The sequence below is a fragment of the Thrips palmi genome, unplaced genomic scaffold, assembly GCF_012932325.1.
Source record: "Thrips palmi isolate BJ-2018 unplaced genomic scaffold, TpBJ-2018v1 HiC_scaffold_11, whole genome shotgun sequence".
Taxonomy (NCBI): Eukaryota; Metazoa; Arthropoda; class Insecta; order Thysanoptera; family Thripidae; genus Thrips; species Thrips palmi.
The window spans coordinates 6,649,839-6,676,357 of record NW_023144622.1 but is presented as its reverse complement, the minus strand read 5'-3'; the positions used below and the strand labels follow the sequence as shown (position 1 = coordinate 6,676,357).

The 26,519-nt window shown below is 63.7% G+C and overlaps 2 protein-coding genes across 2 annotated transcripts in view; both read right to left on the bottom strand.

The window, feature by feature from the left end:
• Positions 1 to 26,519, bottom strand: part of LOC117639275 — a 380,425-nt gene that overhangs the window by 167,920 nt on the left and 185,986 nt on the right. The window lies entirely within an intron of this gene.
• The window catches only part of LOC117639707 (irregular chiasm C-roughest protein-like), an 87,381-nt gene that overhangs the window by 60,056 nt on the left and 806 nt on the right, over positions 1 to 26,519 (bottom strand). The window lies entirely within an intron of this gene.

Below are 26,519 nucleotides of genomic sequence, written 5' to 3'. Positions count from 1 at the left end.
CGAGTACGCTGCTGCTATCGGACAGAGAGAGACAGACAGAAATATAAGGAGGGAGAGAGAGACGGGGTCAAACGGCGCGACGTCCTTCCCGCTGGCCGGCCGTGAAATTTCACAGTGGGGCGCGCTCGCTTCGAGAACACCGGCGGCAGCAGCGATAACTCACTCACCAACAACAAGCCGAGCGATACGCACTTGAGTTTTCTGTCCCCACGCCGCGGTGGCGGCGGTGGCGGTAGGACAAAGCGGCCCCTACACCCTCCACGCGGCTCGCTGGCCCTGCCGGCCCGGCCCGCTCAGGTGTGTACCCGCTGTGTTCGACGTGTAGCCCCGACACCCTGCTCGCCCTGCTCCCCTGCTCCCGCGGCCCGGCATCGGCCGCCCCTGTTGTCGAAAGCTCTCTGCCGCCATTCAGCGGAACGGACCACTCGCCGCACAAAACCACCCACTCGACCCTCCCCCTCCCCCCGCAGTGTCCCGCGGGTCCTCAAGAGCCGCCTCGCGAGCCACAACAGGGAGTTTTACGCCGCAAAAGTGATTTGCGTGCCTGGCCGCTCGGCGCACGCGCGCACGCACGCCGTGTATACTAAAAAAGCGCGCGTGCGTCGCCTGGAGTGTCGTATAAAACCGGACTCGAAAAAAGCAAGCAGAGCGCCCTGTTGACTCTGCGGCACACACACGCACGCACACACGGACGTGCTTTACTTTTTCGTGGGTCATTACTGCGCGCCATAAGGGCCCTGGGTTCCAGGGTTCCAGGCGGTTCCAGGGTTCCAGGCGGTTCCAGGGTTCCAGGCAGATCCCATCGCGGCGTGTCCACTGTGCGGGCAGGGCGACGAGCGGCGACGAGTAACAGAGGTAGCCGAGTCGGCGACCGCAGTGGCTGGCGGTCTGGCCGGCCGTCTCCGCCACGCTGCGTGTCTTGGTCTTCTTCGCAAGGCCCGCCTCCGTTTACCGCCGCGCAGCGTCGCACAGCCAGCCAAAGCCACAAAAACTTTCCGGCCAAACACACTTCGATCCCCGACGTCGTCCTCGTCCGCAGCGACTCCTCAGCCTCTCTCCGCCCCGCGCCCCGCCAGGCACCTGCAGCACGGCCTGCAGCACGGCCTGCAGCGCCGCAGCGTCCCCCCCCCCTCCACGCCACTGCAACCTGTCCTGGACAGGTGCAGGCTGGCCGGCTTGGCCGCAGCGGCTTGACCGCTGCTTGGCTCGGCTTGGCTCGGCTTGGCTGCACCGCAGTGGCGTCCCTGCAGGCTGGCTCCGAACAGGCTCTCGTCACTCTCACCCTCTCTCTCGCACTCGTGGGGCGTCCCGCAGGGGTGCGAGAGAGACGCACCGAACCGCTCTGCTGGGCCGCGCCGCCCCGCCATTCCAAGTGCAAAACCAGGCGGGACGGACAGTGTTGCCGGGGACTTCCAGAGGACCCCGCCAACAACAACACCCGACAAGTCATATTAAAAACAAAGACATCATTAAGAACAGAAACAAACAACAAGTCATTTCGGAATACTAAGTAACAGCATTTCCATCCATGATGGGACTGACAGCACGGAGCATTCGCTTACGCAACGACAAACTCCTCACTCCGATTCCAGGCAACAAAAAGAAAACAGAAAACACCCTGGCCATCTCTCCGCCGTGGTCAACGAAACATCCTCCGTTCCCGGAACCAGTTTTTAATCACCCGGAGGGCACCGCAGCACCGCGCTCAAATTGAACGCATGCAAGGGTCTGTCGTTCCTACACGACAACGCCGCCCGCCACTCTCCCACGTGTTCAAAAGACACACTCGCGCCAGGTGCGCCACTAAAACATTTTCCCCCCTCTTTCTCAGCTTCCTTCTCGCTTCCTTTCCTCCTCCCCCTCTCCTCCTTCCCCCCCCGGGGCTAAGCCGCCTGCGGGAGGCAATGCCCGCCGTTTCAGATTTTTTTCTTGGGGCGGGGGGCTCCGCCCCCCAGGACCCCCCAAATTCAAAAAGAGTTGTTTTATCACAGAAACACGGTCGGCCCTTGTCCTTTTAACGGCGGGGGGGCTGGGGGGCCTCCCCCCCCCCCCAACACCCCCCCCCCCCAAAAACAAAGGGTCTATCGGGGGAAAATCTCATTCCCCGGGTAGGGGCCCCCCATAAAAATTTTAACCCGGGTTGGGGGGGCGGGGGGGGAAATTTCGCGGTGCCCGGCCAAGGAAATACCCAAAGGAGGGGGGGCAAAATTTTACCGAATCGGCCGAGGGCCGTTCAGGAGGAGAGGGGCCCGCACCCCAAACCGCCCCCCCAACGGAAAAAAACAACCCCATGGATAAACCTTCCTTCCTCCCACTCCCCTCTCTCTCTCTCTCTCTCTCTCTCTCTCTCTCTCTCTCTCTCTCTCTCCCTCTCTCTCACGCGCTGACACGCACGCGCGTCGCGCAGTGACACACGTGCCCGCGACGCCTCTCGAGATGACGCTCGCGCGGCCGCGGACGTGGAGGCATCGCAGACATCGCCACCGGAGGAACGGCCCGGGAAATTCAATGGAGTCGCTCGATGCGGCCAGACCACTTCCACAGTGCAGCAGCAGCAGCAGCGGTCGCGCGCCGTCGTCGTCCTCGCCGACGGACGGACGGACGGGTAGCAGGTGCACAGCGGCGACGCCGTGCACGCACACGCGCACTCACTCACACACACACAACACAAAACACAAAAACACACACACACACACGCACACACACACACGCACGGGCTCGTCATGCCGGGCGGGGGAAAGGGAGGTACTCATATCCCCGACGGAGTACCCGCGCGCGCACGCCGGCACTAACTTTGCACGAGCAGGGCCTGGAGCGGGGCGGGGCGGGGCGGATTACTTTGCAAGAACAGCCAAGCCATCGCCCGGGCCGGGCCCGGAAGCGCATATTAGTAGCAGGGGGGAGGAAGGGAGGGGGACGGAACGCGTAATTATTTAGCGCGACACTCGCTGCATGGCGTTGCATGGCGCTGCACTCCCCCTGCAGGCCCTGCAGGGCAAAGGAGGCCTCTGCGGACGCGGCCGGACCGGCCGAAATGAGTTCGTAGCGCTGCAGCTACACTGCTGCGTCGGGCCGCTCAGGAAATCCAGCCGGCATGCAGGCCAGCACACTGGCCTAGCCTCATCAGTAGGCCGCGCAGGCCTCGCCTCGCCGCTCGCTTAGCGCCAACCCTTCGACGGGCCTCCACGCCCCACGCCCTCGTAGGGCCCCACGCCCTGCGTCCGCCCTGCGCCCTGCGCCCTACAGACCCGGAAAGGAATTGGGCATCACGGCCGGAAGCACCTTAATCCAGACCTGCCTCGGCGGGGGCAGCCTGGCCAAGGCAGCCAAGGAGGCCAAGGCGGAGGAGGGGCCGCACCACCGGCCAAGCACCAGCGCTTCGTCACTGGGACCGAGTGAGACGGCCAAACACACACACAGACACACACAGTCACAGAGAGGCGAAAGAGAGAGAGGGACACACACACACACAAACACACACACTACACGACGGCACACGCCGTGCATTGAGATGCAAGCAGGTGCCGAGTGCTACCCGGCCCGTGGCAGGTGCTCTGTCCCAGCAGCGTCCTCTGCCCGTCTGTCTGCCTGTCTGTCTGTCTGTCTGTCCGTCCGTCCGTCCGCCCGTCCGTGTGCGGTACCGCGGGCGCACATGTGACTCAACCGGCATAATACGCAGACAGCAGCCGATACAGCGCCCCACCGCGTGTTGCAGCTCTGTTTGCTCTATTCAGCAAACTGACTGAAACTCGCTGAAAGGGGGAGGGGGAGGGGGGTGCACAGACAACACAATTTCGGCGATACAAAAGGGGGGAAAGAGCGGTCGGCGAAATCAAACCGTGTCGCACTTTTGCCGCTTCCTTTTATTTCCTTCGAGAGAAAACTTGGCCATTGATTGGGCGAGAACGACACGGGAAAAGGGAGTTGGAATGGGTTGGTTTGTGTCACTCAGCGGTGGTGAACACTTTTTCGGATGCGGTAACCAACCATCCCGATCGTGGTGATGACGTCATCGAGGGTCAATGGTGACAACCGGCAGTTCAACCGATCCCTGACTCCACGAACCAACTTCTTTTCGGTGTAGGTGAAGCGTGGACGGACGGACGGACGGCCGACGCGGCGAGAAAAATAAATGAAAAGAGACTCCGGCCTGGAAAAAAAAGGAGCTCGCAGCGTGTCGTTCGAACTCTGAGAGCGAGGCGAAGACGAGTACGATTCATAATGGCGGCCCATTACCAGAAACTTACGAGGAGACGCGGCGGAGCGAGAGAGACAGCCAGGAGAAACGGGTTACTCACCTGGAAACAGAGAGAGACAGAGTGAGGGCATGGCGTGAGTCAAACTAGTCCCGGACCGCGGCAGCTGCTGGACATCGTCAAGCCCCGGACAGTGTCCCGGACACGCAGCGGCCAATCATGCCCCGCTCTCCCCGCCGAGCCGCGCCGCGTTTAGCCGAAACGGGCAAAAGTGCAGAGACGCTGTGTGGCCCTGCCGCGCGCCCCACTCCGCTATGGCGTGGGGGAGCAAAACAGGCAGTAAATTTGCGTGGGCGCATCACGCGACTACTATACAGGGCTAAAGCGAAGGCGCCGTGCGCGCCTACACCGTAATGCTGACACCCCTTTTTTCCAGGTCTGGAGTGACGCGAACCCAGGCCCTGGCGTGGCGTGGCTCGGCCCTGCCAGGCCTTGAGACCTATATTGGCTTTCGTTCGGCCACATCCTGCCGGCCTGAGCCCGGCCTGAGCCTGGCCCGCTTCCCTGTAATGCGGGGCCTTCCCCTCCGCTTTTCTCCCAGTGTCAGAGTGCCCCCCCCCCCCTCCACTTTCCACACCTGTTTCCGAAAGGTCTGCTGACGGGGCAGGCCGCTGCTGCGGCGGCAGTGCCCTCAGACCGTCGGCGTCGACCCGCGGCTGCACGCGAGACACCGCAGTGTAGCGGGCGGGCCTACCCGCGCGCCTCACAGGCGCTCCTAGGCAAGCCCGTCGCACTGCGGTGTACTGCGGCGCGCTGTGAGCCGCCAGGCTGCCTCAGTGCTCTGTACCTACTCTGTATAAACCGACATCCACACCGCGCAAGCTGGAGCGTCCCCTCCAGCGCGCTCCACACGTCGCAAATCCACCGTCGGCAACGAGAGCAGGCAGGCCAGACAGGAGAGCCCCAAAGGCCCCGCAGGCCCCAAAGGCAGTGGGGGCCGCCGCTAAGCAGCCAGCCGCGCCAGCTAGCGCCAGCTAGCGCCAGCCCGCCATAAACAGGAATGAATACACCGCCACTTTCGGCAGCCGCCCCGCCCCGCCCCGCCCCGCCCCGCCCCGCCCCGCCCCGCCCCGCCCCGCCCCGCCCCGCACCGACGGCTCAAGGGCTTTTCGCGCCCTAAGTCGCCCCTCACCCCTTCACCTCTCCGCGGCCGAAAGAGTGGCGAGCCGAAGGGAGATACAACTTGTCCGAATCTCTTCCGAACAACTGGGAGAAGGAGGAGAAGGACAAGGAAGAGAAAGGAAGACGAAGACGGAAGAAAAGGGGGAGATGAAGGGGACGAAGAGGAAGAGGGAGGAGAAGGAGGATGCGCAGGTGGGTGCTGGGCTTAACCGGGTTTAGCCTCAAAGTGGTCCGCGACGCGGACTTTGATAGAGCGGGCGGGTAATTTGAATGGGGCTGCCCCACTGGCTGGCTGGCTGCCTGGCACCGAGTTCTACCCGCCGCCCGATTGGCTACGTCTTTGTCCATCTACAAGCCAATTCGGCCAAGTTTTGCATCCCAAGCAGAACGGTCGGGGCGGTCGCAGCGGCGTCGCTGGCCCCGCAGCAGCAGGCTCATTTTGACGAGTCCTCCCGAGAGAGACAGAGCGTCCAAGGCCGGGCTCACGGCGGGGAGTGATTTGAACGAGTACTTATTCTGACACAGAGTGGTGCTGCAGAGTGTGTGCCGGTGTGTGTGTGGGTGTGTGAGTGCGTGTGTGTGTTCTGCGGAAAGTTAAATTGCAGCTCACACGCGCAGCCAATCGCGCCTGATTCGGGCTCAACTCCGACCGGAAGTGCCAAACGGACGGACGGACGGGCAGGCAGACAGACAGACAGACAGGCGGACGGACGGACGGGCGTCAGAATGGTCCCTGAGGGAAGACTTAGGACTGCCGCGGCATGGGCATGCCGCCCTCGCCAGCAACAGGGCCATACATCGCGAATTACCATTTCACGCGACCCTGCACGCGCGGCTCATTGAAAATATTACGCGCAACGAAAGAAACAACGACAACAACAACAAGAAACAGTGAAAGAGAGGGGAACAAGTTGGAAACAAAGGCGGAGGAAAATCGCTCACACATGTCCTCGCAGCAAAGCCCGCAAGCAGCTTTACACCCCGGGATACTTGGAAAAGGGCGAACGGACGGGCTGACGCAGACAGACGGACAGACAGACAGACAGACAGTCGGACGGACAGAAGAAACCCTTCATCTCTTGTCCGCGTCGCCGCCGTGTCTGCGGTTGACCAGAGAGGCCGCACTGCGACGCCACGCACACAGACACGCGTCCACACACACACCAGCACGCACATTCACGCAACCCCCATCCAGCCGAATAAAAAATAAAGATGGGGCGCTATTCAAACTGCCCTCCGCCAAAGATGAATTACAGGGGCGGGCCTCGCCCGTGATAAAGGCAGAGGAGGGGTGTGGCGTCCTCGAGGACCTTCTTCGAGGAAGAGAGAGAGAGAGAGAGAGAGAGAGAGAGAGAGAGAGAGAGAGAGAGAGAGAGAGAGAGAGAGAGGAGAGCGAGAGAGGCTCTAGAGATAAAACCGAGGAGGTGCGAAGCACTGCGAAGCACAGCCAAGCAGGACCAAGCCAGCGGAACGCGTTCCGTCCTCGTCCCACGCGGCGCCGCGGCGGCAGCGCGACGGAGATCGACGCCCTAGTCAGAGGCGGCGCGCCCCGCCCCGCCCCGCCCCGCCCCGCCCCTGGCTTGCGGCCACCACGGCGCCGTGGCCCGTGCAAAGCATGTCATTTCCGAGATAGTCAGGGCGCGCGCGGGAAAAGATAGGCCCTTTCTTGCCCCTCGCTTCCCTCCGCTTCTCCGGGCCGGGGCCCCAGGAAGCCATTCATCAACTGCTAAACTAGACCTGGAACCTGGACGCCAAGTTCATTCTCTGGGAAATTCAGCGCCCGCCGCGCCTCGCCCCGCCCCGCCGCGCCTTCCGTAGCTAGCGACCGGGAAAGCGGCCAAGCGTGGCGGCAGCACCTGGCGGAGTCCTTGCCGAGTCCTGGCGGTCGTGCCCCCCCCCCCCCCCAATAAGTTTCAGCGGTGCGCACTTTTCCTGGCGACGGCTAAAAGGTTTCCCGGCGGCTCGCCTATAGATTTGCTGCGCGCCGCCTAGACGCCCCTTTGGGGCCGCGGAGGGGTGGCGGGGCGTCTTGTTTCGTTTGCGAAACTCCATCTCTATTTCAATGCCCCCTCCCCCCTCTCCCTCATCAGACGGACAGACAAACACAGAGGCCGAAACTTGCTCAAACGCTTCTCCGGCAAGCAAGCCGTGCTGCTGCCCGCATGTGCGCACCCCGCCCCCGCACCTCCCCGCCCCGCCGTGACGCAAACGCCTCGAAGCAAGTACGGGCGGGTCAGGTGTCCGTCCACTGTGGAAGTGGGGGGGGGGGGCTGAGCCCGGCTGTGCCAAGGGCAGAAAGAAGGCCATGGGGGTGGACTTGTCGGGCTTCGCATCGCCCGAATGCCATCATGCAACCAAAGGGAACACGGCGGGAACCAGAGGGACTCGACCAACGCCCAGCGCAATTTCAGCGCGAGGCCTGCCTGCTTCACTTATGATTCTTGCATCACACACACGAGCGCGCGCGCAGGGCGGCGCACACCTACGCGCACTCACACGCACGCACTGGGGGAAATGTTTACGTGTGGCGGCCCGGCGAGGCCTACCCGGGGGCATCCCCATTGCTCTTTACGCCTCGACAATTTATTGTTCCCCACACACACACGTGCACGCACGGTGCCCCGGACAGGGTGGGAAGGTGCGTGGGCGTCGGCGGCCGCGCGGCCGGATGAACAAGAGCAGGACGATCTTCGCCTCCTGGCGGCCGGATGAACAAGAGCAGGACGATCTCTCCTCCTGGCGGCCGGATGAAAAAGAGCAGGACGATCTTCGCCTCCTGGCGGCCGGATGAACAAGAGCAGGACGATCTTCTCCTCCTGGCGGCCGGATGAACAAGAGCAGGACGATCTTCTCCTCCTGGCGGCCGGATGAACAAGAGCAGGACGATCTTCGCCTCCTGGCGGCCGGATGAACAAGAGCAGGACGATCTTCGCCTCCTGGCGGCCGGATGAACAAGAGCAGGACGATCTTCTCCTCCTGGCGGCCGGCTCGCCAGACAGCCTCGCCGTCGGAGTGTTTTGAGAGACAATACGCCCCGCCCGGGCCATTCACAGCCCCCCCCCCCTTTTCCGATCGCCAAGGGCCGCGGGGCACGGCGTGGAATGCAGCCCCGTGCACGGCCGCGGGCCCTTCGCCCTCGCCTTCGGGGGCCCCGGCACTGGCTGCCAGCGCCGTCCGCCCGGCCCGGGCTCACCGGCTGAGTGTGTGAAAAATTGAATGTGACCCGGACGGGCCGGCCAGGACGGCGGATTGCTCGAGTCGTGACTGCACGGCCCAGGGCCGCCAGGGCCAGCGGGGCCTTCAGGGCCCCGGAGGTGCTCGGAGTACCCTCCGCGGGCCGGGTCCGGGGCCCAGGCTCGTGTCGTCGTGCACCGTGCCCACACACACACACACACAACACACCACAGACACACACACACACGGCGCGCCGCCCGCCACGCGAGGCGCCGTCGTCTGCCTGCCTGCGCCGGGCGTGTCGTGTCCTCGCGCTGGGGGGACTGGAGGACCGCGCGGACCGGGACGGCCGGGCCGGGCGCGGCGATCGCCCACGCCGACAAGAGTATCGGCACCGTTCATCGGGCGGGCCGGCGGGCCGCGGCCGACGCGCGGCGCCGCGTCTATGGGCCGGGCGGGGCTAATCGGTCAAGGGCGTGGGCGGCGCCAACACGCACACACTCACTCTCACACACACACATCACACACACAGTGCGGATCCTCGCCCCTCGCCGGGGCCGATATCTGACCCGGAGGCCGGAGGCTGGCGGAAAGGGTCAAGGCCGAACCGCAGGTGGTAAAAAGGGCCCCCGGGCGAGGGGAAGGGCGTTGGGCGCGGCGGGGCGCGGCGGGGCGCAGGGCGTACCGGAACCCCATCGGAACCGCCGGCAGCACTCCCTGACCACCTCAATCCAGCCGTCCGGTCCGCCCGGTCCGCCCCCGCGTCCATATCTGTTGCCAAATTCGATTCCCAGGCCGCCGCCGCGCGAGAAACACGCCCCGCCACCCTCTCTGCCTGTCTCTCTCGCACCAGCGGGCGGCTCGGAGGGAGGTGAGAGAGACAGGCCCGGGATCGGGCCGCTGGCTCGGATTTGATATCATCAACTCGGGTAAAAGCCCGACCCGTTCGGCCCGAGTCTGCGTCGCGCCGTCGCTCCGGCGTCCCACACGGCCACGACCGCCACGGCCAAACCGGCCAAAGCGGCCGACTGCTCGAGATGCTCGAGATGGCCGCGCGATAGGTCGACGGTGCGCGGGGGCGGCCGGGGCGGCGCAGCGCGCGGTGAGGCGCGGGACGGCATCAAGATAGACTAAGTAGTGAACTGGAGGGCTGTTTCAATACGTCAGTCGGCCGGCGTCGTCGGAGACTTGGAGACCGCGGCCGGGCCTGCCGGGCTAGGCCAATAAATATGCAGATTTTGGCGCCTCGCCCCGCCGTCGTCACAGTGGATCGGCGGCAGCGACAGGGAGCAGCAGGAGACTTGACCGATGACCTGCGGGCTGACCCCCAACACCGCCATCGTCGCGCGTCTCTCGCTTTCTCGCACAGGTGCGATAGAGACAGTCTGCTGGGCGAGACACAGCGACCGTGGGCGTCGGTGGCGGGCCACGCGCCGCGCATCAGCTCTCCAGTCCACTTTTGCCTTCTTCTTCTCTCTTCTTCTTCTTTTCTTCCTTCTTCTTCTCTTCCTTCTTCTTCTCTTCCTTCTTCTTCTCTTCCTTCTTCTTCTCCTCACTCACATGCGCCAACGAAGAAGAAATACAACGGAAAAGAAAACAACGCAGCGTCATTGCCTCGTTCACTGCTCATCGGCTCATTCAATTTTTCCGTGCGCATCTCTTTCTCTGTCTCTCTCGCTCTGTCTGGCCGTCCGCGGTTCGCCGCCACGCCGCCACCTACGACCCTTATCTCTCGAATCAGAGCCCGGCCGTCCACACGAGTCGCTGCAGCGCGGCGCAGTCAATGCAACGCACCCGCTTTCCAAACCAATATTACGGGACAGGCCCAAAAAGACAAGCGACCAACACGTCAAAAAACACACCGAGTCGGGGCATTTTAACTAAGGGAACTTCAAAGGGAGTTGGCTTAATTTTTTTGAGGGCGCGGAGGCGCGGATGGCATATATGATGGCAGCTTCTGTAGGAATTTCCTCGCCGAAAATAAATTACAGAAAGAGACGGAAAAATGCAAAACGCTCCGCCGGTCTCCAAATGAGAGACCAGCCGGTCGGCCGGCGCGCCCCTCCCCTGGACACACGACATGCGGCAGACACGGGGCACAGGGAGCCATCGGTCGGCGCCTTTGAGCTCGCCGTCCAGGCCGTCCAGGCCGTCCGCCGCGTCGGCTCCGTCGCGTCGCTTCCAGTCCAAATGTCAGCGGACCGCCGCGCCGCGTCGGTGCGCCGCCCCAGCGCCGCCTCAGTGCCCAGAAGGCCGGGAAGGGGAGCGCAGCGCCAGCGCTCCGGAAATGTCAGCGTGGTCAACCCGTCCGTCTCGGCCTGCCCGGCCTGCCCGGCCTGCCCACACTTCCAGGGCAAGTGAAACCACACCCCGCAAAAAGTTTCTCTCAATTCAATTGGACTGAAAGTCGACACCGACAGCTTTGGTCGTCATCACCAGCACACTGTGTAAACTAGCACTGCACTGCGCAATCCAGGCGCAGGCTAATGTCACGTCTGAGTACGAGAGAGGGGGAGGGGGTGTTACTTTTGTTGTTACCTCTCGCGGCTGGTTGCCTGCCTGCCTGCTCGGCGCCTCCCGCTGCATAAACCCGCAGACTGCACTTTTACGCCGCGTCCAGTCCACAGCTGGCCGGCGAAGGGGTGGCAGTTGGCGGACGCGCGGACTCGCCCGCCCCGCCCCGCCACGCCACGCCACGCCACGCCACGCCGCGGCGCCGCCCCGACGGGCGTTGGGTATCATAAGGACTGCTGTAAAACAGAGCATTAGGGCCCGGGGGGCGAAACAGCACCACCATCCAGGCGGCCAGCCAGGCAGCCAGCCAGGCAGCCAGCCAGGCAGCCAGCCTCGCGAAACGGAGTCCGTCTGACGCGCAATGACGGGACGCCGACGGCAAAACAAGACGAACCCCGAAGAAGCAGACACACAATGTGTGAGAGCACCATTGACTCTCCAACAGACAGGCTGGCACTCGACATGACGGGCAGGCCTCGGCCGCCATCGACGCCAAGCACCCCGTCTGGCGGTCCCTCCCTGTTGCACCGGGGTGCTTTACGGCGTCGCGGCGGCGCGGCCGCGTTACCAGTGGAGGCACCTGTGCGAAACGGCGCGGAGGGCGGCGGTGAGGTGGCGGTGGTGGTGGCGGTGGTGGTGGCGGTGGACCTGGACGGCCTCATCGAGCGGGGAAGACTGACCGACATGCATATCGCGGAGATGGTGATGGCGGAGATCGGGTGAGATTAGCCTTCCTCCGAACGGCTAACGGTGCGGTGGTGGTACTCGCAGCGCGGCGAGCGCAGCGCAGCGCCGGAGCCGCCGAGCGCACTTCGTACTCGGGGGGAATACGTAAACACCTCGTTGACCACGAGGCGGACGGACGGGCCGGGGAACGAGGCCGCTGCAGCGGGCCCATGCCGAACAGTGTTCTCGAGGCTGTCTCTCTCGCACTCACGGGGCGCCCCGGCGGGCTGCGCGAGAGAGACAGCCACTTTCAACGGGTCAGCAGCGGCGCAGTTCCCACCGTTACTCGCTCACCCTTTTTCCTCTTTTCGCCGGACGACGACAAGGCCCCCGCCACCCAGCTCGCCCCGTCCGCGTCCGCGTCCCCGTCCGCCACATCGCTCATTCGCCCAGGCGCGCGCCGTTTACCCGCGCTGCTATTTGGAACGGCGACGTCGGCGACGACGGCGTCCTCGCCCCTCCCCGCCAATCGGACTCGACCCATCCGCGACTTCCGCTCCATGTCGCCCGCTTCGCCCGCTTCCGACGTCTCGGTGCCGCACGTACACGCTCACGGGCGTCTTGGTGTCTTCGCGGGGCGCCTCTCCCCGCCATCGGCGGTTCGGCGCGGCCAAACTTTTCCACCCCCGGAAGTAAGGCGGTGCTGCGCTGCGCGTGGCAGTGGCGTGGCAGTGGCGCTCGCTGCTCGGCCGTGCCGCCACACTGCAGATTAAAATTATGAGCCTTAAGCTCCCCTCGGTAATTGTTCGGAAGGGAATCACGGCGGCGGGGCCGAGGCGGGGCGGCGCTGCACTGCAAGCGCTGCGCGCTGCGGCAACAGGGCCGTATCGGCAGGGCGAAGCACCGGCCGCGCGGAAAACCGCCGCAGATAAGCGACTTTTCCGCGGCCACGTCGTGGTGGTGGTCGTCGTGGTGGTGGTCGTCGTGGTGGTCGGCGGCGCGCTGCACAACTTCCTGAGGGTGGCGGCCATCGGCGCGATTATGAGGGGTTGATTGCCGGAGGCCTTATCGCGAAGAGGCCTCCCCTGCAGCACAATGCACCGCGACGACGCCGTCGAGGACGCCGTCGACGCCGAGGCCGCGCCGCCAGCGCCAGCCCTGGCGGGGCAATTACTCTTCGTTTGGCGGGCCGCCACCCCACTGCATTGCCGACACTTGCCGGCGAGGACGCCGATCTGCGACATTTATAAAAATGTACCGCCGCCTCGCGTCGCGCTGGAACTGTATTCGTTGCGCCCAGGCCGCGCCGCCCGGCTGCGGGCGAACATTTTGCCTGTTTATTATGTTTCCATCGCCTTGGCTGCCTCGGGTCTCCCCTCGGGTCCCCCCTTCCCCTCCGCTCCGCGCGCTCCGGGCCATCGGCTGCAATAAGTCCGTCTCGCAACTCGCGCCCTAACTCGACTAAACTCGTCTTTCTTCGGAAATCTCCGAGTTTAAATACGGAGACCCTTTTCGCGAGGCCTCTGCCCCGCGACGAACCTCGCCACGCCGCCCCCACCCCCGCGCCGTCTGCGAAAAAGGCTGCTTGACGCAATCTCGAAAAAGTTAGAGATGATGAATTCAATCAGGTCCAGGACGTCATGGCGGGGCGGGCGGGGCGGGGCGGGGCGGGGGGCGGGTTGCTGTCCGGCGGCCGAGGCGGCCGAGTCAAGAGTCGCGACGTCGACGCCAATCCTCGCAGCGCCGCCTTGTAATTTTGTCGCTGCACTGGAAACTGAGAGGAATCGAGAGGCTGAGCGAAGGGAGCAAAGGGTGGGAGAGAGAGAGAGAGAGAGCGAGGGAGAGAGAGAGAGAGAGAGAGAAGAGAGAGAGAGAGGAGAGAGAGAGAGAGAGAGAGAGAGAGAGGGACACAGAGGAAGCATTAGCGACTATTTACCGGCACGCCGTACCTAATCCTCCGGACCAGCCCGTGCTCTGCGGTTGGCACCGCCCCGCCCCGCCCCACCCCGCCCCCGCGGCCGGAGGGGGAGGGGAGGGGGGATGGGTGCGTGTGGCGCTCGCATTGTTTTACATAGCACTATATATGGAGATTACGTGCAAGGGAAGAAACATGGGCCCCATAACGTGCGGAGAGGAAAAAGGAAGGTCCTGTCTACACTAGGTGTCGACACTAGGTGTCTACACTAGGGTTCACTGGGACGACGCTCGGTCCACGCCGGGCAGCCGGGCACCGCCCCCGGTCCAGGAGGTCGGCATGCGTGGGGGCGGCACTATGGCCCGAGGGCGGCTAGGCGGCAGGGTTGGCATGCCGGCACAACAGCATTGGGTCACGGTGGCACCGGGTTCGCACCGGGCGGCACCGGGGGTTCCCCCCACCGGGCCCCCCGACCCCCCAAAAAGCCGGAACCCGGGCCCCCCCAGGGAAAGCCAGGTTAAGCAAATTACCGCTTCCCCGTTGGGTTCAAATTTGTTAACCACTGGGGAAAATCTGAGGTATCCGGGTAGCCCGGCGCAACCCCCAAAGGTCCTGGAAACGAGCCGGGGGTATTGCTTTCGGGGCCCTAATAGAAAAAAAGGCCCCGGGACCGGTGGCGGCGTCGAGGAGGCGGCAGAGGACCTGTTCCAGTGTGCCACGGCAGCGCGGTGTGGCGTTGCGGCGTAGCGCCGTGCCGGGGTGTTGTGTTCTCCATTCCCCAAAATTCGAGGGCTGGTTGTTCCCAGCCTAATTCGCAGTGCTGTGGGCTGCTGGGCTGGCTGGGCTGGCGCGGAGCGCCCCTCCGAGCCACCAGAATAATGGATGGTAAAAACTGGTGCGGCGGACGCGCCACCAGAAAAACTGGAGAGGGGCAAGGCTGGCTGGCTGGCTGGCTGGCGGGCCTAACCGGGGCCCTCGACACCCAGCGCCGCGCCACCGCGCCGCCGCGCCCCGCCCCACCAAGACCCCACAGCCTCCCTCGCCTTCGCGGATCGCGGCGGAAAATTAAGTGCTCCCTGGGAAATAGTTGGCTCGGCCCGGGATTTGCCGTTTAAGACGGTCCCATCGGGGCGGCGGGAGAGAGAGAGAGAGAGAGAGAGAGAGAGAGAGAGAGAGAGAGAGAGAGAGAGAGAGAGAGAGAGAGAGAGAGAGAGAGAGAGAGAGAGAGAGAGGAAGAGAGAGACAGCAGCGATGAAGACGGCCGTCGTTCAAACATGTATCGTGCCTCCGCGGCCAGGCCGGCCGGGCCCCCAAGTTGAGATTAACAAACTTTCAAGGACACTTGTTGGCGGGGAAGTCCAAGTCCGTCTGGGTTCACTGGCCGACGCACCGCGCCGCTCCCCGCGAGGGCAGCCTTCAATTTCCTCGCCGCCAAAATGGAGCCCGGCGGGAATCGAACCCGCGACCGGCGGCAGCTGTCGTCGTCCAGGTGTCACCCTGCGGCACGGGCCGGGCAGGTGTGGGGCAGAGGTCATCGGGGGCCTCGGAGGCACCGCGGCACTGCCGAGCCTGCCCAGCCTGCCGAGCGTGAATCATGGCCGCACGGACGGCCGGACGGGTAAGAGAGGTAGCGAATGCTCAGCGCCACGGCCCGGCCGACAGGTGCAACTAATGGCGCGGCGGGGCGGGGCGGGGCGGGCCGCGAGGAAAGCCCCCTCCCCCTCGGCCTGTAGGGCAGGGCGGGCAGGGCGCATCCAGACCAGGCAGACAGAGGCGAAGGTTCACCTCCAGGCACTGGCGATCCATTACAATGAAGGGAGAGGGAGGGCAGGGGGAATGTCGGCAAAGGGTTGGGAAGGGCCGACGGCTTGGCACGGCACGCCACGGCACGCCACGCCACGGCACGGACAGACTTTTAGGCCCGGCCCGCTGCACGCCTATCACCAAACAGGCCCACTCGCCTGCAACCCCCTAAGAAAAAACACGGAAAACAAAAACACGCACACGCACGACGTTAGAGCAAAAACCACCCCTTTTACTAACCTTTTTGCAAACACTTTGTTAAATTTATTGAAGTGTAGTAGAAGCATTTTTGAAGACGCCTCACTCTTTCTCTCTCTCGCATACTCCCGTTTTTCGGCGGCCCAGTCCCACCCACAGCCCGCCGCGGCGGCCCGCTTAGTCCGGCTCCTTGGTTACTTCGGGGACGTTCGGCGGGGGCCTCGGCGCCGCTCGGCGCTCCCAGACCGTTCATTGCAAAACAAACACACGCCAATCGCTCCCAAGCAGCCCTCCGCCCCACGTCTGTGTGCGTGCGTGTCTGTGTGCGTGCGCGCTCCTAGGCGCTTTGAGGTCCGGCACCCCTCTTGGTCGCTCACTTACGGAGGGAGGGAGAGCGACTGCTATAAAAGCTATTATTGTCTCGCTCTTATTTCATCGCGATTCATGCCCTGAATCACGGGATGAGTTGAACTAAATTACGAGGCAGACTTGGCGCGCTACGCGCCAGCCCTTCGGCCATCCCTTGGGCAGTCCCTTCCCTTTGGCCCCTCGCGGCCTTTGACGCCGAGCCCGACCGCGAAAAGGGTTCCCTCATTTAAGTCCTTCGACTTTCCCGGTCCTGCCTGAGGGCGCTCCAGGAAGCGGGCACAGCATGGAAATGATACCACCAAAGTTAAGGCCGTGTTGCGACGAGGGAGACGGAAAAAAGTGGCGGTCAAAGACGGAATGAAACACAATGAAAATGAAATTTACTACTAAAGCAGGCTGGAAAACTGCCCGAGCGGGAAACCGGTGGAAAAGCGCTATTCCTTATTATTATCGCCACTTAATTACACTTGTTATTTTGGGAATGGCCGGCAACTCGAGCTTGGCACGGGATCAAAGCCGTTTGAAATATGGCGCGTAAATCCAGTCTAATTAACGTGCAACACTGCACGCTCGTTAGAGGGAGAGAGACAGACAGAGGCGAAAAAGAAGCAAAGTTAAGCGCCCCTGCCGACGACGGTGGACCGACGGGTCCCGAAATCAGCGCGCCTCGCCGCCGATCCTAAGGCTGGAAGTCCGAAGCCGAGAGTCGTTTTCGTCTCTCTCGCACGTAGACGGAACGCTCCATGAGTGCGAGAGAGACAGAGCGACGAAAACGACTCTAAGAATCAGCCTCCAGAGCCGCTCCGAAATATGACGCGCGATAATGTTTCAACTGCTGCTGCAGTGCGGGCACGGCGGGCACGGCGCAGCGCGCTCGGAAAAGCAGAAGCAGACGCCCCTCTGTGATCTCCTCCTGGCCGGCCAGTCCACAACTGGTTCCACTTCTTCCCCCACCTCGCCGTCAGAGGCTACTGCCCCTGCCCGCTCCGCGCCCCGCGTCCCGTGGGACAGGTGCACGCACAGCGCGCAACACAGCTGGCGTCCAGGTTATCCTGCAAGACCTGCGCCCCGCCCCGCCCCGCCCCGCCCCGCCCCGCCACGCCACGCCACGGCGAGCTCCTGGAGAGACGCGAGGGCGGGGCAGCTGCCGGGCAGGTGGCGTCGCCCAGGGCCAAAAGGGCGGCGGGGCGGCGGGGCCACAGGCAGCGGCGTAGGGCCGTGTGTCCGTCTCCCTCGCACGCGCCGTGAGTCCCGCAGGCCGCAGGGGTGCGAGAGAGACAGAGCGACGAGGAAGAACTCCGAAGGGCCGGGCCCGGCCGGGCACACGACGCCCCGGAATTATTAACAGGCAGACACTCCGTGGCCTGGCCTTCTGGCCTGGCCTTCTGGCCGCCACACCGGCGGGGCCGAGGCGGGGCCGGCGAGAGGGGGAGCTTGTTCAACACCGGGAGTGGCACGTGCAGTTGCGGCTAAGCAGACCTAAGCAGGTGCAAAAAGGGACAATGCAGCCTGGCGCGGCCCGGCGCTCAATGGACTGGTGAGGTGTGAAGTTTCACACCGTAAAAGAGAGAGAGGCAGGGAGGCCCCACCCCGACCTGGCGGGCGCATTGGCGATGCAACGGCGCCTCGCGCTTCACAAAGACGCCAGCGACAACAACATCCGCGTTGTCTCTCTCCCACCCTCACGGCACGCCCCACGAGTGGGAAAGAGACAGAGCGATGAAAGCTCACCGTCGAGGTGAGCGAGTCGACGACGCCTTGACCCGCCGCCGCGTTATCAAATTCTTCTCTCTCTCTCTCTCTCTCTCTCTCTCTCTCTCTCTCTCTCTCTCTCTCTCTCTCTCTCTCTCTCTCTCTCTCCCACGACCGCGGGGAGCGCCATCAGGCAGCAGCGCCGAGCCCCTTTGGTGCCGTAAGTGAGCCGAAGTGCCCCGGAGTGGCACCGTCAAGGATTCGCAGAGACCTGCTCCTCGCGTGCGCCCTGCCCCTCCCCGCCCCGCCCCGCCCCACCCCGCCCCGCCCCACCCCGCCCCGCCCACCCCGCCCCACCCCGCCCCACCCGCCCCACCCCACCAAAGAGACAGCATTCAGCGAGGGAAGCCGGAGCAACCGCCATCCTGCACACTGATTCCCAAATTCCGTTTCCGATTCTTCCCTCCCCGAGATGCGTTTTGCTACCGCCCACCGTTCGCAAGGAAACGAGCGAAACGCAAAACAAAGCGCCAGCAAAAGACAAAACGGCGTGACGAGTGCCCGCTTCGTGACGACCAACAAATCCCCGAGGTAATCCGATTGTTTAATTAATCACGCTTGACCGGCCTCGCGTGACGGTGTGGTGGCGGCGCGAGCTTCGCACCTGTCGAGTGGTAGTCGTGCAGCATGGCGTGCTGCTTGGCGTGCTGCGCGTGCGATATGCATCGCAATGACACGGCCGTTTAGGCGCCAGCCGAGCGGCTAAACGGAAACCTGGCCGCGTGCCGTGCCGTACCGCGTGCTGGACACGCTCTGCGGCGCCCAGCCGGCCGGCCGGCCAGCCGGACAAGACGGGGCAAATCACCGGCAAACGCAAACAGAACAGCACAGCACGCGCGCGAAAAAGAGATACCTAGAGACCAGAGAAAAGTCCGACGTAAAAGCCACTTTGAAATTGGCTGACACTTCCCCGGCGAATTTCCTCCTTGCCACACAGGAACGGCGGCGCCTGGGGCGGGGCGGGGCGGGGCGGGGCGGGGCGCGGAGGCAACGTGATATCAGGCTGTTAGCCCGGCCAGCGTCCCGGGTAAAAGGCAGCAAGGCCGTGGCGAGGCCGCGAGCAGAGCGGGGCGCCCTTCGAAATCAAGACACTCTCGCCCGCCCCGCCCCGCCATTAGAATACGGCACGAGACACGGCCGAGGTCGAGGACGAGGAGCTCAAATCACTGATTTGACATTTAAAACGGAGAGATAGAAGGGAGACTGCCGGAATAACAAGACGAGATGAAGGGAGCGCGACAAGGAGAGGCAAGCTTGGCCCACTTTGGTCGCCCTCCCCCTCCGCCTTCGGCTCCTTCTTCGCTCCGCCCAGCAACTTTTGTTCGGAGCAAAACTGATTTAATCTGCCAAAAAAAGAGGAAAGCCCAAGCTGAGTAAGTCTTTTTATTTTTCGGCCAGGAGCTTGCCCGCACTCTATTATTCTTGCTCTTACTAACCCGCGCGCGCTCCCCTTTCCCTCCCTCCCTCCTCTCTCTCTCTCTACTTTCCCGATTTTTAATTTAAAATATTGATAAACACGACATTTTCTCCCGAACTCGAGCCGGCCGTTGATTAACCGCTCTACTAGAAGAAGGGAAAACTAGAGCAGCGCCATCAAACAAAAGCGCGCTGAGGAAAATCCGCGGACAAAGCCCCCGCCAGACTCGAGTGTAAAAGCAAACAGAAAACTCGTTTGTTTCGTTGATTTTGTTGTTTTTTGTGTGTGTTTTTGTTTTTTAGGAGGGTAGGCCCGGCGGCGCCGGGGCACCGCCACCCCAAGACGGTGGCACCGAGATTCCATTAAGACTTATTGTCACGCACACAACCGCGCAACCACAACGCGGCGCCGTGATAAGCCGTTAATTAATTTACCCACCTCCGCGGCAAGCGACGCCAAGCGACGCCCAGCAACGCGAAGCAACGCCAAGCAACGGGCTCATTTCCTGCATGAGTTGTGTGCCTACAGCGCAAAATTAAATCAATCAGTTTACGCACAATTCCGTTGGGCTGCAGCCGCCAGAGTGAGAGAGAGAGGCAGAGAGAGGGGAACAGGGGCGCGTCTAAAACGGTCTAAAATTACCGTGCTTTCTTTGAAAGAAGCGGAGGTCACTTCCAAATGTGGGGCAATTCCCGAACGTTTCTCTCTTCTTCTCTTTCATCTTCTCCTTCTTCTTCTTCTCCTTCTCCTCGTCCTCCCCGAACCCTTCCTTCCCTGATGCATTCTCGTCAGCACCGCTGCGGGGGGTGGGGAGTGTAATGACGGGGTGAGCGATACACCTGCCGAGGGGGAGAAAGACGTGCGCAGGCGGTCAAGGAGGGGGAGAGGGAGGGAGAGAGAGAGAGAGAGAGAGAGAGAGAGAGAGAGAGAGAGAGAGAGAGAGAAGAAAGCAAGCGCATTACAGTGGCGCTGCGAATCGCACGCGTCATGATGAAGACGCCACGCGGCGCGTCGATGGCGTTGATCCGCACGCACTTGGTGACGTCATCCGCACACGCGGGGCTGATGAGGAAACGAGAGAAAACTCGCCTAATGCGTTTGTGGCTGCAGCGGCATATGGGGTGGGGCGGGGTGGCCGGCGAGGGTCCACCCACCCCACCCCGCCCCGCCGACCGCACCACGCGAAATACTGCGATGGCTTTCGGAAGTTGTATTGGTGATTCACTCGCAGTCAGTCTACCGATAGATGGCCGCCTGCCGGGCCTGCCGGCGACGCAAGATTGGCCAATAGCCGGGGAAGAGAGGGGAGATGCACCCCAACTCCAAGCCCAGCAGCAAGCCCAGCCCCAAGCCCCAGCAAAGCCGAAGCCCAAAGCCGCTGGACCATGAGGCAGTTCGACCGTCGGCCGCGATCAGGGCCTCCAGCCTCCAGTTCGACCACCGACAGCACGTCTCTGTGCGGCCCCCGCAACAGCAACAACCCCTCCATGAGGCCGCACTGCCAAAATTTTGGTAAACCCGAATCAGACGATAACGTGGGGCAGACCGCGAGCCTGGAACTCTATGACGCCGTCGAAGGCTGATATTCTTTACAAGGACGTCGTCAAACCACTTGATGAAGAATTATAAAAATGGCATCTTAATTTGTGTCTTGATAATCATACAAAAACAATCCGCAATAATTTTGAGGCAGTAAATTTTGACAGTGCACCACCCGAGGCCCTCCAGACAACAACCACGGCCACCCCGCGTAGCCCCGCGTCACTCGCAGTGTAGTAGTTTGGTCCCGTAAACTACAGGCACTAATGACGCACGGCTAGTTCCAAACCAGCACGCCGGTTCCACACATCACTCTGTGCCTCTCTCTCTAGTGCGTCTGGGGCGTCCCGCGGGGGTGCGAGAGAGACGGACCACAGCCCATTCATTTGGCCGCGCGTCGCTCCAAAGGGTGAGGCGGGACAAAGCGCGCGCGTGTGCGTGAGTGTCACGGCCGTGCTTTCCCGCCTCTCTCTCTCTCTCTCTCTCTCTCTCTCTCTCTCTCTCTCTCTCTCTCTCCAGACTACAGACACGCGAAATAAAACCGACGACTACTACATAAATGCATCGTTGGACGCACACGACAATGCGGTGGCGGTGCGGGGCGGCAGGGCGGCCGGGCGCTGGACCCTCACCAGGACCCTCAGGACCCTCTTGGGGAGGACGGGGGAGGAGGGCGGGCGAGATTCGCTCCTCCCCTCCCCCTCCCCTCCCCCTCCCCTCCCCTCCCCGGAATGCAGCGCCGCACGCAATCTACACGCATAACAGTGCCGTGGAAGACGGCCTGCGCGAGGAGAAGAGGGAAGTAATGCGATTTCTGCTCGGCGACGCCAATGACGATGAGCGCCAAAAAAATGGGACGGCAGGGGCGGCGGCGGCAGTAGCAAAGAAGAAGGAGGGGAAAAAATGATGAGGAAAAAAAATGTCGTTGGCGCCAGCGGCATTTAGTCGCGGGAGTGCCGCGACGCCGCGGCATAGGGTGGATGCGGCACGTGCAGCGTGTCTTGTGCAGTGTGTGTGCGCGCGCGTGTGTGTGTTTCTGCCAGCGGCAGGACTCGTGCGTTTCGCGTGCATGCCGCGTGTGTGTGCGCGCGGATATTGGGTCGAGCCGCGTAGAGTGTAGCGAGTAATTTTAATTAGCCGACATATCCGATGGGCAAACTTTTTGACTCGGTCGCGGGGCGGGGTAGCGAGCAGGAGGGTGGCAGGGGGAGTGCGTTCTGGACGCGGGACGCGTGACGGCCAGCGCGGCAGCGCGCGGCGGGCAGGGGCGGGCAGGCAGGCAGGGTGGCGGAGGAGGAGGGTCCGACGAAATCAAATCCACCGCCACGGCTCCCGCATTTCACACGCCTCCATGTCAGATATCTTGGTGTCGAAATTGTATTTGCCGCGCGCGCCGAATCTGCTTTCCAAATGAAAACACGACGCAACGCGCGCTCGTGTGTGTGTGTGTGTGCATGTGTGTGTGCAAATGGCTTTGCTAAGCGGCTCTGCCCACACTGGAAAGGTCCCCGCTCGCCCCGCCCAGCCTCGCCCCTCCGCCGAAAAAGACATTTTACAACCCCATGCGCTGCGGGGCTATGCGGCGCTGCGACGGCGCGACGCTGCGCGGCCTCGGCGGCCAACTCGCGAGGAAACCGCGCGATCAGCGACCGGCTTTGGCCGCCGCAAGAAAGACGGCGAGGAAAGAGGATAGACAGAGGGGCGGATAGGAAGGGGATAGAGCGGGGATAGGGACGGGGAGATTAATAGGGTACGGAAGATAGAATGGAGACAAGATAAGTTCCTCAGCTGCGAAAACGGCGGCGGCTGCGACGGGGACCGTCCGTGAGCGCGGCGGTGCAGCGTACGCGACGATTTCGAGCAGTGCATCAGCGGTCTGTCTCTCCCCCGCCGCCGCGGAGCGCCCCACGAGTGCGACGGAGAGGGAAGCCGGAGTTCAGCCTGGGGCGTCGAGGCCAAACACCCCGAGGACGGGCGGCAGTGTACCGGCGATTACGCGTCCTCCGGGATGACTGACGGCCCCCGAGTCGCCTCGGGCGTTCCCCGCCCCGCCCCGCCCCAGCCACCCCGCCAGCCACCCCACGAGGGCAGCGCCGTGGCGGCAAGGCCGAGCCTCGCCTTCGTTAGGGTGCTCTCAGAGCGTGACAACCAACCAACCCCCAGATAATATCGGGGGGATGAATTTCATATCACACCGTACGGCGTGGCGGGGCGGGGCGCGTACAGGTGTACCAACATACATTCAACGCCACGGGACACGTAAGGCGCGCCGCACGCGCCGCGCATCGCTGATGTTGGCGTCCGTGCCATGCCGGTCCCCGCGTCCCAGCCCCAGCCGTGCGACGACCCATCCGCCCGCCCCACCCCGCGCCCCAATTCGCCACAAAGAAAGAAAAACGAAAGACTGAAAAAAGCGCGCGTCTCTGTCCCTTATCAATACTCGTCGCGTCTGCTCGCTGCGACACGCCATGCTCTGCGTGCCGATCGGAACGCCCCGCCCCGCCCCGCCCCGCCCCGCCCCGCCCCGGCCGTCCCCAGGCGACGCCGCTTACGGCAGAGCGGTCCCTACATGGCACCGAGAGACCGGGAGCGGCATCAGTCGCGTGCGATATGACGGCACACTGCCCCCGCAGGGCCCCACACTGGCTGGCCTGCCCCCGCCCCACCCCCGGCAGCAGCCAGGTCACGCCGCGGCGCACGTCCCGTCTGCTCCACGTGCTTCGCGAGCTTCACGAGCTCCACGTTCTTGTGACGCGGGGCCAGAGTCCCGGGGACCAGGGGCCGGGCCGGGCGAGCGATCCCTCTCCGTCTCTTTCGCACCCCTACGGGGCGCCCCACGAGCGCGAGAAAGACTCTCCGGAGTGAGTCTGCCGGGCGGCAGGCGCCAGGACAGCAGCCCGTAATCACCCACCGTCGACAGACGACAGGCGCGCAGCGTCGCACAGCGCATGGGGGGCACACTGGCACGGGGGGCGGAGCCGGCGGAGCAGCAGTCTGCTTCCGAACCGCTCTGTCTCTCTCGCTCTCGCGGGGCGGACCGCAAGGCGCAGGCGGTGCGAGAGGGACAGGGCGACGAGAGCGCACTGCACTAGCGCTGGCGGCAGCTGTGCCAACTAAAGCGCTATCGCGCGTTACGCCCCGTAGTTAGCAGCAGCGCGGCGCTGCGGCGCTCGGCGGCGCTACACGCGTCCGATTATGAGCAGCAACTTGGCTCAAACGGCCGCCTGTTGCCTGTAGCGGCTGTAGCGGGGCTACATGCCATCAAGAATTCCTCGCACACGGAGCACGCGGGGCACGAAGCCCAAGACCCCCCGCTTCGGGGGTGGGCGCGACACAAGGGCCCTATTCGAACGCATTGACGTCCTGGACACGGCCGGGGGCGTGGCACGGCGTGGCACGGCGCGGCCGACCCGCGCACCGCGGCCTGCAGACCAAGTAGCTCGACACACCGCCGGCCACGCGTCACATGTCCGTGTGTCTGCCCGTCCGTCTGTCGCTACTTCAATCCAGCGTCGCGGTCGACCACTGCACGCCTCCGCTGTCCATCGCCTCGCCAGTCTGTCTCCCTGTCCATCATTTTCGGCCACTCAGCCGTCCGCTGTCTTCCTCACTCTCGCCCTCCGCCCCGGCCGAGGCCCCGGCACAGCCAACTCCACTCCCATCCTCCTCTCTAAACAGTCGCTTGTCTCAACAAGGGATCCCTGGCCGCCACAAAGGGGCAGATGATACAACAGATGGGCCTCCGTCTCGGCTCGGCTCGGCCCGGCCCGGCTCGGCTCGGCTCCTTCTTACTGCATGGCAACTTGCTGAGTCAGAAGGGACTTAAGATAACGTCACGCTCGATGGCACCGCCATCACCGTCATCTTAATCGTCAGGGAGGGAAAGGGACTGCCGAAGCTGCGCGAAGCTACCTCGGCTTTCCGAATTAATTTATTGACCCGGTGACCGTGGTCGGCGCGGTCGGCGCGGTTCGCCCTCGGCCGGCGGCTCGCGACACGCACTTTGAGATTCGCGTTCGGGAACAAGAGAGGGTTAGTTAGCAGTGAGTTGTTGGCAGCGCCAAAGTTGACTAATTCTCGCCGGGCCCAAGTTAGCGGCCAGCTGGCGGTCGAGGACGGCCGGCCGGCGGTGGCGGTCGACGGCCAGCCGCCGAGGACGCCGTCGACGCCGCCGCGGAGGCCGCGACCCGCCAATCGATGGTGGCAGACGCGGCAAGGAGCGCGCCGCACAATTCCACGTGCCGTTAAAAATTGACGAGCCGACACTGCGAGGCACCGAGGCGCCCAAGGCGAGTTGAGGGGTTCAGCCATCCGCAGAGTAAACATCCTGGAGAATTCACCATTAGCCGGGCGCAGCATGGCGGGGTAGTGCGGTGTAGGCGGCCAGCCTGCACAGCTGGGTGCAAGGCCCGGCCAGGCCCGGCCGCCCGGTCGGCCAACACCGCACGCCCGCCCACGACTTGGCAAGTGTAAGCAAAGACGCTGTTCGCGGCCAGCTGCCGCACGCTGTGCACTGCTGCCATCCCACCGGAAGCACAGCCCGGCGTAGCCCGGCGCAGCCACCCCCGCTGACCACCCGCGGCGCGCCGACCGCCTCTCTATCACAAATCGCGCCCGTTTTCTCAAAGTTGCAAACCGCTCCAGCCAAGTCGGCCGCTCGGCGCCAAGTTTCACCACCACAAACTGAGTTCACCTCTCGGCTTCTCGGAGCGCGCGCCCGGCGCCGCCGCCGGCGCGACCCCTTGCCCCGGTGACCTCGGCGGGAAGTCGCGCCCCGGCGCCCCGGCCGCCGGCGTCGAGGTTATGCCTTCGAGGAGGACGCCGTCGACGAACTGACGACGTCCACCCCGCCAGGCCAGTCCGGCGGCCGCCATTGTTACCCCACTGCCCACTCTGAGGACGGCGACGGTGAAACATGAGGCCGAGATGTGTATCCTCTCGCGGCCTCGACATGCCGGGCCCTAGTCTGCCCCCGGTCTGCCCTTGCGTCCGCGTCCGCCGCGTCCGCGCCTTGAAACCCGAAACTGGCATGCCCTTACGGCCTTACACTCAGCGCTGCGTCGCGCCATGATAATACACGTCATAAAGCCATGCGGGGACGCAGAAGTACACAGAAGCGGACAACGCCAACAACAACAACATGGACCTCCCCGGCCAACCCGACCCCCGACCACCGAGCAGCAAAAACATTCGCCACTCATAGATTCAGTCGTAGATACCGTTATGACAGCACTCTGATTCCGAACAGAGTTGCTCGCCCTCTCTCACGGGCCCACACGGGACGCGCCGTGAGTGCGAGAGAGACAGAGCGACGGCGGCGATGTGCGGAATCAGCCAGCAGCGGCAGATTTATCTGGACCCATGGAAATGGAAGCGGGGCAGCGACTTCCTGGCGACACCCAGTCCGTCACACCCCGACGTCCAGCGCGTCTGCCGACAGAGGACGCCCCCCCCCCACACACACACACACAGCGCGAACCGGAGACGCGGATGCCAGTAGTGATAGCGGGCTCGACGGCGTCCTCAGGGAAGTCGACACACACGCGCCGCGCCGCGGCGTCGGCTGACTGGCTGACCGTCCCTGTCTTGTCGGATAAACAAACTGCTGCGGTTGTGCAGTACCCCGCGGCGGGGGTGGGGGTGGGGGCCGTCGCGCAGCCACTTCCACCCTGTCAGTCACAATCTCAGTTCCCTCCCTTCGAGGCCAACGCGGTGATACAAAACGACGTCGCGCTGCGTGGCGCGTCGGTAGCGCTCGCTGGGGGGGCTGCTGCCGCGCTGCCGCGCGCCGCCT